The sequence below is a fragment of the Hylobates moloch genome, unplaced genomic scaffold, assembly GCF_009828535.3.
Source record: "Hylobates moloch isolate HMO894 unplaced genomic scaffold, HMol_V3 SCAFFOLD_21, whole genome shotgun sequence".
Taxonomy (NCBI): domain Eukaryota; kingdom Metazoa; phylum Chordata; class Mammalia; order Primates; family Hylobatidae; genus Hylobates; species Hylobates moloch.
Window position 1 is genome coordinate 30,016,307 of NW_026652296.1, and position 15,833 is coordinate 30,032,139.

At 42.3% G+C, this 15,833-nt stretch overlaps 1 non-coding gene across 1 annotated transcript; it reads right to left on the bottom strand.

Annotated features, from left to right (window-relative positions):
- Window positions 1-5,141: 5,141 nt before the first annotated feature.
- LOC116461546 (U7 small nuclear RNA) lies at window positions 5,142-5,203 on the bottom strand. Its single transcript, XR_004246084.1, has one exon. It is a non-coding gene; the product is annotated as a U7 small nuclear RNA (small nuclear RNA).
- Window positions 5,204-15,833: the final 10,630 nt, after the last annotated feature.

The following is a 15,833-nucleotide window of genomic DNA, read 5'->3' on the forward strand; positions in this document are numbered from 1 at the left end:
GTGGTTCCAGCTACACAGGAGGCTGAGGTGGGAGGATTGCTTGAGCTCAGGAGTTCGAGGTTGCAGTGAGCTATGGTTGTGCTGCTGCTGCACTCTAGCCTGGATGACAGAGGGAGATTCTATCTCAAAATAATAATAATAATAATCCAGGACTAGCTTATTGGGGTCCCAGGCTTCTTCTATCTTGTAGCTCTGCCACCCCCAGGGTGCTGCCCTAGTCCCCATGGTCTCAGATGTCACCTACATATCTACACCACAGGCAGTAGGCAGTGGGAAAGGCATGGGGCAACTATGACTTGCAGGTTGCTCTCTCCACTTCTGTTCACCTACCACTGGTCAGAATTTAGTCATGTGGCTATAACCAGCTGCAAGGGAGGCTGGGCAATGTAGTCCTTGTTCTGAGAGGTTATGTGTTCAGGTAAAAGTGAGAGGTTTTATTTCCACAGGAGAAGGGGAAAATGGATATGAGGGGCAAGTAGGGGTCTCTGGCGTAGATGAGAAGAAGATGTATGGACACCAACATTCTCTATCGTGTGAAGACTCCTAGGGTCACATATCATCTCTCCCATTAGACAGCAAGCTCCCTGAGGGCAGGGGGCTAGATTACTCACCCTGGTGTCCCTGAAAGCTTCTAGCTCAGACTTAAGGAAGAAGACTTTTTCAGTCCCGGATAGAAGTCTAATGATTTGATGGAACCAGAGCAAGTAGGTTAGAGGCCTTTTGCCTGGTGATGACCAAAGTGGAGAGGCCAGGCGTCTGGGAGGCGGCCAGCAACAGTAGAGAGAGATGCAGGAAAGCGACTTGCAAGGGGGCTGGAATGGGTGAAAGGCCAGAGAAGAGTCTGGAAAGGAGGATGCAGTGTTGCAGGGCGGGCAGAGCTGAGGGAAGGAAGAGATAATTTAGTAATCACAGCTCTTCCCTCAATAGAATGCTCAAGGGCTCACAAAGCATCTTGGCCTCCGTTTTCTCACTGGTGAGGATAGATGGTACATGAAGTTAGGTGGCAGATGGGAGGGTGCTTTGGAGTGCCACCAGCCCATTCCTGTCTAGAGAACTGTCACTGGTTTCCTTCTTCCTTTCCCATTTCCTTCCTTTCTCCTTCCTTTTCTCCCTTCCTTCCTCCTTCCTTGATTTCTCTCTTCTTCCTCTGTATGTGTGTATATACACATGTATAACATAAACACACACATAGACATACATATATGTGTATATCTGAATGTATGTCTCTGTATGTACAGATATACACATATACATATACATATATGTATATGTACATACACATATGTGATGACCAAAGTGGAGAGGGCTGAAAGATGAGGCCAGGCATCTGGGAGGTGGCCAGCAACAGTAGAGAGACGCAGGAAAGTGACTTGCAAGGGGACTGGAGTGGGTGAAAGGTCAGAAAAGAAGTGTGTATATGTGCGTATGTATATGGGTATATATGCATATGTACATATATGTGTGTATATATGTATGTGTGTGTGTGTGTGTGTATGTATAATCACCTATTATGTGCCAGGAGGTATTGTGAAAGTTATTGAGAAACACACTGGTGAGCAAAGCAGACAAGATCCTTGCCTTCATGGAGCTTATGCTAAAGAGAGACAGATATTACACAAATAAATGCACAAATATCTCTATAACTGTTGAATGTGACCAACGATTAGCGCTATGCAGAAGTGCAGAATGCTGTGAGAGCATATTCATTGTGTATTCCAGCATTTATTAAACAAATATTTAATAAAACAAATTATATGTATTAGAGATTTGCTTTCTTTTTTTTTTTTGAGATGGAGTCTTGCTCTGTCGCCCAGGCTGGAGTGCAGTGGCATGGTCTCGGCTCACTGCAACCTCTGCTGCCCAGGTTCAAGTGATTCTCCTGCCTCAGCCTCCTGAGTAGCTGGGATTACAGGTGTGCGCCACCACGTCTGGCTAATTTTTGTTTTTTTAGTAGAGACGGGGTTTCAGCATCTTGGCCAGGCTGGTCTTGAACTCCTGACTTTGTGATCCACCTGTCTCGGCCTCCCAAAGTGCTGGGATTATAGGCATGAGCCACTGTGCCTGGCCTAGAGATAATTTTTAGAAAGGAATAAAATCACGCTCTTGTTCAAATATAAAATGAACGTGTCAAATATTTTATTTAACTCATTAATATATGAGGTAACCGATAAGGTGTTAAAAAATAGTTCAAAGGAGAATCCAAAGGGAAGAGGCATACATAGGTAATGAGGAGTGCTTACATTAATTTGCTAAAGATGCAAAACTGTTTTCTTCCAAGAGTACCGGGGGGAATGAATTGCATCTTTTTTATTATTATTATTATTATTATTATTATTTTGAGACAGGGTCTCTCTCTGTTGCCAAAGGGCTAGAATGCAGTGGTGTGATCATGGCTCACTGCAGCGTCAACTTCCTGGGCTCAGGCGATCCTCCCACCTCAGCCTCCTGAGTAGCTGGAACTATAGACAAGTGATGTGTGACACCACGCTAGCTAATTTTTAAATAATTTTTTGTAGAGATGGGGTTTCTCTCTGTTGCCCAGGCTGATCTCAAACTCCTGGGCTCAAGTGTTCCTGCCACAGGCTCCCAAAGTGCTGGGATTACAGGCATGAGCCACCGCATCTGGCCTCAGCTGCATCTTGAGCAGAAGAAATTTGTTTGCATCTCTGTGACGAGAATTGTTTTTATTATCATCAATCTTGTTATAACGTATTGAAGTGTACACTAGCTCAAAAATGTGAAATGCATCAGCCACCATAGAATCAGCTAACCTGAAATGATGTAAAGACACTTCATAGCATTCTGGAGGACTTCCAGTAATCTTTGTGGACATTTTTTTTTTTCAGCTTCAAAGTATTTTACAGTTTTTCTTGATGTGAGTCAGACCGGTACTAGATACAAATAATACAGAGGTAAACCATACGGACACAATTTCTCCCTCAAGGACAATGTTCCCTTATGTTCTAACTGGGGTGGACTGTTGGCGAACAGTTTTTGGAAGCCAAACTGAGTCTTTGCCATTTATACAGTCGTATGTTAATTAACAACAGGAATATGTTCTGAGAAATGTGTCATTAGGTGACTTCATTCTTGTGCAAACATAGAATGTACTTGCACAATTCTAGATGGTACAACCTACTGTGCACCTGGGCTGTATGCTATAACCTATTTCTTCTAGGTTACAAATTTGTACCTCATGTTACTGTACTGAATATTGTAGACAATTGTAACACAATGGTAAGTATTTTTGTATCTAAGCATAGATAAATATAGAAAAGATACAGACAAAATATGTAGAAAAGATTGTTTTTTTAAAAAGACACACTTGTATCTTTACTGTGAGTGGAGCTTGCAGGACTGGAAGTTACTCTTGGTGAGTTAGGAAGGGGTGACTGGATGTGAAAGTCTAGGACATTACTGTACACTACTGCAGACTTTATAAACACTGTACACTTAGGCTATACTACATTTATTTTTAAAATTTGTTTCTTTCTTCAATAGTTAACTTTAGCTTACTGTAACTGTTTTGTTTTATAAACTTAAAAAATTTTTAAAAACACTTTTTGTATTATTTCGTAATAACACTTAGCTTAAAATAGGAACACATTGTACAGCTGTATAAAAATATTTTCTTTCTTTATATCCTTATTCTATAAGCCTTTTTCTACTTTTAAATGTTTTTTTCTTAAATTTTTTTTGTTGTTGTTAAAAACTAAGACACAAACACACACATTAGCTTCAGCCTACACAAGGTCAGGATCATCAATATCACTGTCTTCTACCTCCCCGTCTTGTTCCACTGGAAGGTTTTCAGGGCAATAACACATGTGGGGCTATCATATCCTGTGATAACAATACCTTCTTCTGAATACCTCCTGAAAAACCTACCTGAGGTTGTTTTACAGTTAACTTATTTTTTTAATAAGTAGAAGGAGCACACTCTAAAATAACAATTAAAAAGTATAGTAAATGTGTGAATCAATAAGTTGTTTATTGTCATTATCAAGTATTATGTACTGTACGTTTTTGTTTTTTTTTGAGATAGAGTTTCGGTCTGGTTGCCCAGGCTGGAGTGCAATGGCACAATCTTGGCTCACTGCAACTTCTCTCTCCCTGGTTCAAGCGATTCTCCTGCCTCAGCCTCCCGAGTAGCTGGGATTACAGGCATGCACAGCCACGCCGGGCTAATTTTGTATTTTTAGTAGAGATGAGGTTTCTCCATGTTGGTCAGGCTGGTCTTGAACTCCCAACCTCAGGTGATCCGCCCACCTCAGTCTCCCAAAGTGTTGGGATTACAGGCTTGAGCCATCGCGCCTGACCCATAATTGTTTTTTTGTTGTTGTTGTTGTTTGTTTTTTGAGATGGAGTCTCGCTCTGTCGCCCAGGCTGGAGTGCAGTGTTGCTATCGCGGCTCACTGCAACCTCTGCCTCCTGGGTTCAAGCAATTCTCCTGCCTCAGCCTCCTGAGTAGCTGGGATTACAGGTGTGAGACACCATGCCTAGCTGATTTTTGTATTTTTAGTAGAGATGAGGTTTCGCCATGTTGGCCAGGCTGGTCTTGAACTCCTGACTTCTGGTGATCCACCTGCCTCGGCTTCCCAAAGTGCCGGGATTACAAGCGTGAGCCACCGCACCTGGCTATGTACATAATTGTATGTGCTAGACTTTTATACCACTGCAGCACAGTAGGCTTTTTACAACAGCCTCACCCAAAACATGTGAATAATACATTGCACTATGTTGTTAGAATAGCTACAGTGTCACTTGGTGACAGGAATTTTTCAGCTTCATTACAATATTATGGGACCACTGTCATACACATGGATGGTCTTTGACCAAAATGTCCCTATGGGATGCATGACTATAATTAAATGATAAAAGCACTTTGTACTCTGAGAAAAACCAATGCTACCTGTCTAGCTCTAAATCCCCAAATAAATGAAGATTGGAGCCTTTCCTGTTAGACTCCCTAATAGAAACAACTTTATTTCTTACTTGTGCAATATACTATGTCTGAAAATATGTGATTGCCTTTATAATGATCATATGAGAAAATTGCTGTTTTTTTCTACCTTGGACGGGTAGAAAAATAACCCCTTAGTAATTTTTTCCCTGAAATATCTTTTGTATTTTTTTCCCATGGGGGTTTTCTGATAAAAACTGGAAAATCTGCTAGACAAATTCTAAAAAAGCTATAAAACTCGTATTTTTAATTTGGTGATTTATCATTCTAAAGGCCCTTGAAAAACTTCTTTCGTGATAAATTTTTGTTTTCTAAATGCTTTTTTTGGTCATTTTTTTCTTCTTTTTTTGTGATGACAAACAACAACTAAAATAATTACAGATTGTGGTACATCTGTACAGTGCTGTGTAAGAAATAAGGGCGGTGATACAATGGAGATCAACTTGAGAAGAGGAAATAATTGCTTTGGATTAGGGGTCAGCAAACTTCTCCTGTAAAGGATCAGATAGTACGTATGTTAGGCTCTGTGTGACATCCCTTCTCTGTCACAACTCACAGTTCAGCCCCTGTTGTGGGAAAGTAGCCACAGACGATATGTAAACGAATGGGCATGACTGTGTCCTAATAAAACTTTATTTACAAAAACCGGTGGTGGGCCAGATTTGGAACATGGGCCATTGTTTGCTGATTCTTGCTTTATATCACGAGCTCATGCAAGGCCTTCCTGAGGACATGATGCTTAAGATAAAACGTGAAGAATAAAAAGAAGCTGGCTTTCCATGCAGAAAGGATAGGCTGGTCAAAGGCCCTGAGGCAGAGAAGAGTCTGGTGTATCTGAGGAACAGTAAAGGGGCCAGTGGCTGAAGCACAGCAAATCAAGGAGAGTGTGAGATCAGCAATGTTGTCAGGAACTGGGTCATGCAAGACCTCGTGGGTCCCAGTAAGGAGTTTGGATTTTATTCTAAGAGCATCAGAAACTTATTGTAGGATTTTAAACTGTGGAGTGACTTTATTAGGTATTAACTTTAAAATGGCTGCTGTGACTTAGAGGGGGACAAAATACATGGGTTATAGTAAGGAGGTTATTATAGTAATTTGTACAAAAGAGGATGGTCAATGTGAAAGATGGCACTGGAGATGGAGAGACATGGTTGGACTTGAGAGGCATTTTTTAGGGTCCACTGATAGGACCTTTCGATTGTTTGAGTGCAGGTGTCAAAGGAAGGATCAAGGATGACTCCAAGGTTTCTGGCAGGAGCTGGGTGAATGGTGGTGCTGTTTACTGAGATAGAAAGAGTGGGCAAGTGACAAGACGTGAAGGCGAGGGAGAGTGAACTCAGAATGACACTGCTCACATGCCAAGTTGGAGGTGCCAATTAGATATCCAAGTGCAAATGTCAACAAGGCAGTTGGAGCTCAGCGGGAGAGGTTGAGACTGGAGAAGTACACTTGGGATTCATCAACATAAATGTGGCACTTTAAACCATTACATTGCATGGCCCATAATCCTGGCACTGTGGGAGGCTGAGGTGGGAAGATTCCTTGAGCCCGGGAGTTCAAGATCAGCCTGAGCAACACAGAGAGATCCTGTTTCTACAAACAATACAAAAATTATCAAGGCCTGGTGGTGTGCCTGTGGTCCCAGCTACTTAGGAGACTGTGGTGGGAGGATCATTTGAGCCCAGGAGGTGGAGACTGCAGTGAGCCATGATTATGCCATTGCACTCCAGCCTGGGCAACGGGAGTGAGACCCTGTCTCAAAAAAAAAATTTGTGCTAAAATATATGTACATTCACATTGTTGTACAGCCATCGCACCACCCATCTCCAGAAATTTCCATCCTCCCAATCTGAAACTCCATACCTATTAAACAGTAACTCCCCATTCCTCCCCCTCCGCCCCGGCAACCACCATTCTGCATCCTGTCTTTGTGACCTTGATCACTCTAGATATCTCATATAAGTGGAATCACACAATATTTGACCTTTTGTGACTGGTTTACTGCACTTAGCATAATGTCTTCAAGGCTCATTTGTATTGTAGAGTCTGTCAGAGTTGCATTCCCTTTTTCATTTTTTTTTCTAGTTTTTTGTTATGGTGAAATACACATAACATAAAATTTATCATCTAAACCATTTTATTTTATTTTTTAGATTTTTTTTTCTTGAGATAGGGTCTTGCTGTGTCATCCAGGCTGGAGCGCCGTGGTGCGATTTTAGCTCATGGTGACCTCAACCTCCCGGGATCACTTGTTCCTTCTGCTTCAGCCTCCTGAATAGTTGGGACTACAGACGTGTGCCAAAACCATCTTAACCATTTTGAAGTGTACAGTTCAGCGGTATTAAGTACAGTCATAATGTTGTACAACCATCGCCACTATCCATTTTCAGAACTCATTTCATCTTGGACAATTGAAACTCTATACCCATTCGTCAATAACTCCCCACTCCTCTCTCCTCCCAGTGCCTGGCAACCACCATTCTGTTTTCTATCTCTACAACTTTGACTATTCTAGGTACCTCATATAAGTGACATCAGACAATATTTGTCCTTTTGTTACTGGCTTATTTCACTTAACATAACGTTCTCGTGGTTCATCCATGTTGTAGCATGTGTTAGAATTTCTTTTTAAAGGCTGAATAATATTACATTGTATGTATACACATTTTGCTTTTCCATTCATCTATTGATGGACAGTTGGGTTGCTTCCACCCTGTCTTTTTGTTTTTGTTTTCGTTTTGAAATAGAGTCTCGCTCTGTTGCCCAGGCTGGAGTGCAACGGCATGATCTCAGCTCACTGCAACCTCCCCCTCCCGGGTTCAAGCGATTCTCATGCCTCAGCCTCCCAAGTAACTGGGATTACAGGTGTGCGCCACCACGCCCCACTAATTTTTGTATTTTTAGTACAGACGGGGTTTCAGTGTGTTGGCCAGGCTGGTCTTGAACTTCTGACCTCAAGGGATCTGCCCGTTTCAGCCTCCCAAAGTGCTGGAATTACAGGGGTGAGCCATCGCAGCCAGCTGGCCTTGCTTCCACATTTTAGCTACTGTGAATAATGGTGATATGAACATGGGTATACAAATATCTTTTGGAGACAATGTTTCCATTTCTTTTGGATACATACCCAGAAGTAAAAATGCTGGTTCATAGGGTAGTTTTATGTTTAATTATTTTTAGGAACCACCACACTGTTTTCCAAGAGGCTGTATCATTATACATTTCCACCAACAGTGGACAGGGCTCCAATTTCTCCACATCCTTGCAAACACTTATTATTTTCTTTTGTTTTTTAATAGTAGCCATCCTAATGGGTTTGAGGTAGTATCTCATTATAGTTTTGACTGCATTTGCCTAATGATTAGTGATGTTGAACATCTTTTCATATACTTATTGGCCATTTGTATATCTTGTTTTTGGAGAAATATCTGCTCAAGTCATTTTTGAATTGGGTTGATGGGGTGTTTTTTGCTGTAGAGTTTTAGGAATTCTTTATTTATTCTGGATATCAATCCAGATGTATCCTTTATCACATATTATATGTGCTTTTACATATCACAAGGCATATAAGATATATGCTTTCCAAATATTTTCTCTCATTCTGTGGGTTTCTTTTTATTCTATTAACACTGTCTTTTGATGTGCAAAGTTTCTAAATTTTCCTGAGGTCTGATTTGTCTTTTTTCTTTAGTTACCTGTGCTTTTGGTATCATATTCAAGAAATCATTGTCAAATTCAATTTCAAGAAGCTTTCTCCCTACGTTTTCTTCTAAGAGTTGTATAGTTTTATTTCTTACATTTAGGTCTTTGATCTATTTTGAGTTAATTGTTGCATACGATGTAAGGTAATGGTTCAAATTCATTCTTTTCCATGTGAATATCCAGTTTTCCCAACATCATTTGTTGAAAAGACTGTACTTTCCCTCATTGAATGGTCTTGGCAGTCTTGTCAAAAATCATTTGACCATATATATGAGGTTTTATTTCTGGGCTCCACTGGTGTGTATTTCTGTTCTTATGCCAGTACGACACTGCTTTGCTTACTGTAGTTTTGTAGTAAGTTTTGAAATCAGGAACCGTGAGACCTCCAACTTTGTTCTTTGTCAAGATTGTTTTGGATATTTGGGATCTCTTGAAACTCCATATGAATTTTAGGATGAATTTTTCTATTTCTGCAAAAAGAAATCCTTCAGATTTTGATAGGAATTGCATTAATTCTATAGATTGCTTTGTGTGGTACTGACATCTTCAAAGTATTAAGTCTTCTTTTTTTTTTTTTTTTTTTTTGAGATGGAGTCTTGCTCTGTTGCCTAGGCTGGAGTGCAGCAGCATGATCTCAGCTCACTGCAACCTCTGCCTGCCAGGTTCAAATGATTCTTGTGCCTCAGGCTCCTGCGTAGCTGGGATTATAGGTGCATGCCACAACACCTGGCTAATTTTTGTATTTTTCATAGTGGCAGGGTTTCACCATGTTGGCCAGGCTGATCTTGAATGCCTGACCTCGAGTGATCTGCCCGCCTTGGCCTCCCAAAGTGCTGAGATTACAGGCATAAGCCACTGTGCCCAGCCAAAAGTATTAAATCTTCTAATTCATGAACATGGGATATCTTTCCATATATTTGTGTCTTTTTAAATTTCCTTCAGCAACATTTTGTAGTTTTCGGTGTACAAGTCTTTCACCTCCCAGGTTAAGTTTATTTCTAAGTATTTTATTTTTTTTGATGCTATTGTAAATGAAATTGCTTTCTTAATTTCCTTTTGGATTGCTCATTGTTGGTGTGTAGAAATGCAACTGATTTGTGTGAAATCTATTTCGTATCCCACGACTTTGTTGAATTTGTTTATTAGTTCTAAAAGGTTTGAGTATGTGCTGTGTGTGGAATAACAAGAGAGTGTTTTAAGAAGGAAAATATAACAGTTAAGATACCTTCACCTGCAAGCGACAATACAAACCAGACTAGTGTAAACAAGAAGAGAATTTATTACCGTGCAATAAGAAGCCCAGATGTAGGGTGACTTGAGCATTGATTAACTGAACATCAAGAACTCAGATTTTTTTTTTTTTTTTTTTTTGAGACAGAGTCTTGCTCTGTCACCCAGACTGGAGTGCAGTGGCGCGATCTCGGCTCACTGCAAGCTCCACCTCCCAGGTTCATGCCATTCTCCTGCCTCAGCCTCCCGAGTAGCTGGGACTACAGGTGCCCGCCACCACGCCTGGTTAATTTTTTGTATTTTTAGTAGAGATGGGGTTTCACCATGTTAGCCAAGATGGTCTTGATCTCCTGACCTCGTGATCCACCTGCCTCAGTCTCCCAAAGTGCTGGGATTACAGGCGTGAGCCACTGCGTCCGGCCAAGAACTCAGATTTTTTTTTCCCATCTTTTTACTCTTCCTTCAACTAGTTCCCTTCATAGTTGCAAGATGATTGCCACAGATCCAGCCATCACATCCTCACTCAGCAAGGTACAGAGGCAGAAAAGAGCTATTTCTTCCATGTATGCCTTTTTCTTTTCTTTTTTTAACTTTTAACTTTTTGTAGAGACAGGATTTCACTATGTTGTCCAGGCTGGTCTCAAACTTCTGGACTCAAGTGATTCTTCCACCTCAGCCTCCCAAAGTGCTCTTTTTCTTTTGTTTGAAGAAATCTTCCTAGAAGTCCTTCCCTGAGCAGACTTCCTTTTATGACTCATTGGCCAGAAATAGGCCACATGCTCATCCCTAAACTAATTATAGCAAGGGGAAGGAGACCACCATGATTTACTTGGACAAATCGGAATTTTCCCCCAAAAAAGTAAGGAAAACAGGGGTAGACGGTAGAGCAAAGTGAAGATCTTTTTAGCATAAGAAAAAAGGAAAATGTTCATTGGATGACAGCTGCAGGCAGCACTTAGCTTTAAATTCAACTGCAAAGAACATAAAAATGCTTAAAAATTGGCTTAAACAAGAAAGTGGTTTATTTTCAACTCATATTCACTAAGTCCTGAGGTAGACAGTTCATGACTGGTCAGGCACCGTGTGGATTCAGAGACCCAGGCCTTTTCAATCTTGTCACTTCATCATGTGTGGCTTTCATTCCCAACTTTGTCTCATGTTACAAAATAGCTACTTGAGCTCCAGACATCACATCTGCTTTCCAGTCAGCCAGAAGAAGGAAGAAATGAAGGAGGAAAGCTCCCTACATTTAAGGACACTTCCTGGAAGTCACAACTTTATTTACATCCTATTGGCCAGAAGAATAGGTTCTTCAACTGTCTATAGAAGAAGGAAAGAGTAAAAGTTTGAGGACAACCAGAAGTTTCTGTCACAGCAACCACCAGATTCTCTTCCAGATGGAATGTTCAGTTCTATCAAATGTTGCTGAGCAGTGGAGTGGATGCACATGGAGATGTAATCTTTGGATTTGGCACTTGGAAACCTTATGTGACTTTGGGAGCTTTGGGGAAGGGTTGAAGGCAGAAGTCCAGGAGGAGTGGGCAGGGTTTGCATGGGATTAATCTCAGCATCAAAGACTGCCCCCTCCGCTGCTGTATAATGGCCCAGCTCCTCCCCATTGTGACCAGGCCTTTGTGATGTCTGGATCTGGGCCCCCTCCTCCCAGGACAACGTGCAAGGTTCTACAGTGTGGGCAATCTCCCATCTCCCAGCCTTTCGGAAATTGTGCTTACTGTCTGGACTCCTGGCAGCTAACTTTGTTAGGGCACCTGCCTCCCCTTCTAGACCATGAGGACAGGGGTTATTGCTGATCCAGCCTCACATGAGCAAACAAACTCACAGAGTCCTGATAGATGTTAATTGACTGACTGAATGAACAAACAAGTTCTCAGTGCCTAGTATAGGGCTTCGTCCATAGTTTGTGTGAATAATGCTCATTGAATCAATTTGTTTATACAAGGATAAATGAATGAAAGAATAAATGAATGAATGAATGAACTCATAGCACTTAACACCAAGCCTGCTTACATAACAGTTGCTAGAAAATATTTGTTTCTATTATTTAAAATATGAATAATATATTCATATGATTCAAACATATTAAAACATATACTGGGAAGAGGCTCATTCCCACTCCATTTTCCAACTATTTGATTCCCACCACTTCTATTCATTTCTTAGCTTTCCAGAGGTTCTTCATGCAAATTTATGCAAATGAAATATATTGCTATTCCCCCGTGCCTTGCTTGGTGGGGGTAGTTGGGACTGAGAAGGCAGGGACCGCTGAGGTGGGCACAGAGTCAGAGAACTTGATGTATTCATCCTCACTGGCCTTCTCAACACAGCCATTATTCTGGGAGGGCACAAGATTATACATTTATTTGACGGTAAAACATAAATCAGATCCCTAAACCCAGGCTCTGTCCTGGCTGGGGCTCTGACCTCCCACCTGTCCTGTGTGAATCAGGAGCAGCAGCCCCTCCCTGGGAAGGGATGGCCAGATCCACTGCTTTCTAAGAGTGGGCTGGGTACAACAGGTTGTACCTGAGCTGCTGCTCAGTGGAGCCACACCAACTAAAGAACATCAAAGACCAGAACGAGAACTTTCCTCCCTTTCCCATTTTCCTTCAACTTGTTACTAAGGAGAAAGTCTCTGTTCAATGCTGGTGTGTTTTTAACACCTCTCTTAACACTTACTTCCCTTTTTAACAGAGAATAGGCCTCCAGAGCCTTTGGCAGGCAACCGGATCTGGCTAGAATGTGATGACATTGTTTTGTTTTCATTGTACTTATTTTTATGGCTACCTTCTATTTATGGCATGAGATACTGGCTTTCCATTTTTGGAGGGCCCTAAACTTTCCTTTTAAAATAATATATTTATGTTTTTAAAAGAAGGACCATTTAAAGAAAAAATATTATGTAATATTAATTACATAATATTTACAGCCCAGGTGGTACCGAGACAAGGAAAAAATTATAAAGAGGTATGTAGTGTGCTGAAAAGGAGGACATGCTTCTCAGGCTAATGCCTCTCCCAGCCCCTACTTAACAGAAGGGACCACTTAACAGAAGGCACAGAGAGGAGAAGGCACTTTGTCAAGGTCACACTGATGATGTGGACTAAGAACTGACAGCCTCTTGATAGCCCTGTGGTGGGGGATATCTTGTGCCAGATGGGGAGGGCAGAGGTCAGGGACTGTGTGCAGCCCCATTGGTCAGTCCAGTGCACTGATCCGCTAGTCAGACAGAGTCCTCCAAGGTTGATCAAGTCATGGACTGAAGGCAAAAAGGACCGGGGGACCTGGAGGGGAGGAGAGAAGAATGCTGGTGTTTATCGCGCACTGACTCTGCTAGATGTTCGGGTGCCGGACGTCACCCCTAGGGAATTCACAAATTTGGGGGCAGACATGTCCTACAAAAATAACTCGAGTTTCTGGCGACAGTGTAGTAAGCGCTCCAACAGAGGCCTCTCTAGTGACATCTAGGTTTTTGTCTGCTCACTGGTCATTTCCCCATATTCTTTTGGGAAACCGCCTCTTCACCACTCTTGATTCTTGTAGCTCAGACCAGGCAAACCCCACACCCACTTCAAAGGTGGGCACATGACCAGACCTGGCCAATTAGAACACTTTATCCCTCTTCCCACAGAGACTGGCACATGGTTGGGCACATGACCCAAGGCAGGCCAGAGGGGGCCTTCTCCAGGAATTTGCTGGAACTACTAGAGAAAAATTCCACTTCATAGGGTTTTCTAAATGGATACATTGTAATCCAGACTTGCTGGCAGCTATCTTTGCCACCAAAAGAGGAGAGGTTCTCTGAAGATGAAGCTGACAGGAAAGCGGGGATGACAGATGGAGAGACAGCTAGAGTCCTAATGCTACTGTATGGTCACCTCCTGGATCCAGCCATGAAATTGATGACCCTGAACTCAGTTCTATTTATTTTTTATTTTTTAAATTAAATTAAATTAAATTTTAATTTTTAGAGACAGGGTCTTGCTTTATCACCTAGACTGGAGTGCAGTGGTGCAATCACAGCTCACTGCAGACTCAACCTCCTACGTTCAAGTGATCCTCCTGCCTCAGCCTCCCATGTAGTTGGGACTACAGTTGTGTGCCACCACGTCTGGCTAATTTTTAATTTTTATTATTTAATTTTTAATTTTTATTTTTTGTAGACATGTGGTCTCACTATGTTACCCAGGCTGGTCTCCAACTCCTGGCCTCAAGTGATCCTCCTACCTTCACCTCCCAAACGTCTGGGATTACAGGTGTGAGCCACTGTGCCTGGCTCATTTTTATTTTTATGGAGATGGGGTCTCACTATGTTGCCCAGGCTTGAACTCAGTTCTAGAAGCCAATAACACACACACACACATACATATTTGCATTAGCCACTTTGAGATGGATTTCTGTCTCTTAAAACCAAAAAGAGACCTGGCTAATTCCAGGCAGAAACAATATCATGGGAATGTTGGCATGGGAGAGGGGTTGGAGTATGTGTAAAGATTTATCTGGGAGTCCTTCCTGGTGGAGGCAGATTTTGAGCAGGGTTTTGAGAAATGGAGAGGATTTTGATATATAAAGAAGGTGAAGAAACAGTATTTCCAGTGAGGGGAACATCCTGGGCAAAGGCTTGGTGGTGGAACAGGGCAGGGAAGTGGCACTGTCCAGTGTGATTGGAGAGTGGATGGGGATAGAGAGGTGGTGGGAGAGGAGCTGGCAAGAAGGGATGTGCCCTAACGTGCAGAGATCCAGTCTGTTCCTTCACCTGCATCCTCCTCCTCTGCAGGCGTGCCCTTCATCAGTTAATTCATCCACAACCATTTACTGAACACCAGCATGTGCTAGGCACTGTTGAAGGGCTGGCAAGAGAGCTGTGGGCCACACCACCAAGTCCCTGCCCTCTTGTAGCTTCTTTTGTAGGTGAAGGACACAGGTGGTAAACATGAGAAAGAAATAAACAAGTATCATAGTGTCAGGGAGCAGTAACTGTTATCTGAAAAATTAAGACGAGTAAAAGGAATACAGACTAGTGGAGAGGTGTTTGGGATGAAAATGGATAATACTGATGGTTGACCGACATTGTGAGTGCACTCAATGCCACTGAATTGGTAAAATGGTTAAAATGATAAATTTTACATTAGGTATTTTTCTGTTCTTTATATTATGTACATTTTACCACAGTAAAAAACAGGATTGGCAGAGGGGTGCTATTTTACTAGGGTGATCAGGGCATGTCTCTCTAAGGAGGTGTCATTTAAACAGAATGGAGGGGAATTAGCAAGCCTCGAAGAGATTGGGGGGAAGGTATTCTGGGTGCAGGGAATTGCCAGGACAGATCCTGTGGGGCCGGAATCGGCCTGGTGTGTTCTAAGGACAGCAAGTGGGCCCTTGTGGCTGGAGCCCAGAGAGCAAAGGGAGAGGGGGAGGAAGATGAGTACAGGGATCAGTAGGGGCTTATATGCCAGGAGAGAACTTTGGGTTTGGTTGTATGAATGATGGGAAGCCATCGGAGGGCTGAGCAGGGAAGGGATATGAATCAGACTTTCTGTTCAATTCTCCCTCTGCCCACACTTAGTCCCACTCTTAATCAGGATGGTGATCTGCCTCTGCTTCTGACTATCTCTCTCTCCTGGCTGCTACCCTCTTCTGCACGTCTTCATGACCACTAACTTGCCGAGGTCATCTTTTTTATTTATTTATTTTTTTTGAGACAGAGTCTCACTCTGTCACCCAGCTGGAGTGCAGTGGCACAATCTCGGCTCACTACAGCCTCTGCCTCCTGGGTTCAAGCCATTCTCATGCCTCAGCCTCCCGAGTAGCTGGGATTCAGGCGTGCACCACCATACCCAGTTAATTTTTGTATTTGTAGTAGCGATGGGGTTTTGCCATGTTGGCCAGGCTGGTCTTGAACACTTGGCCTCAAATGATCCAC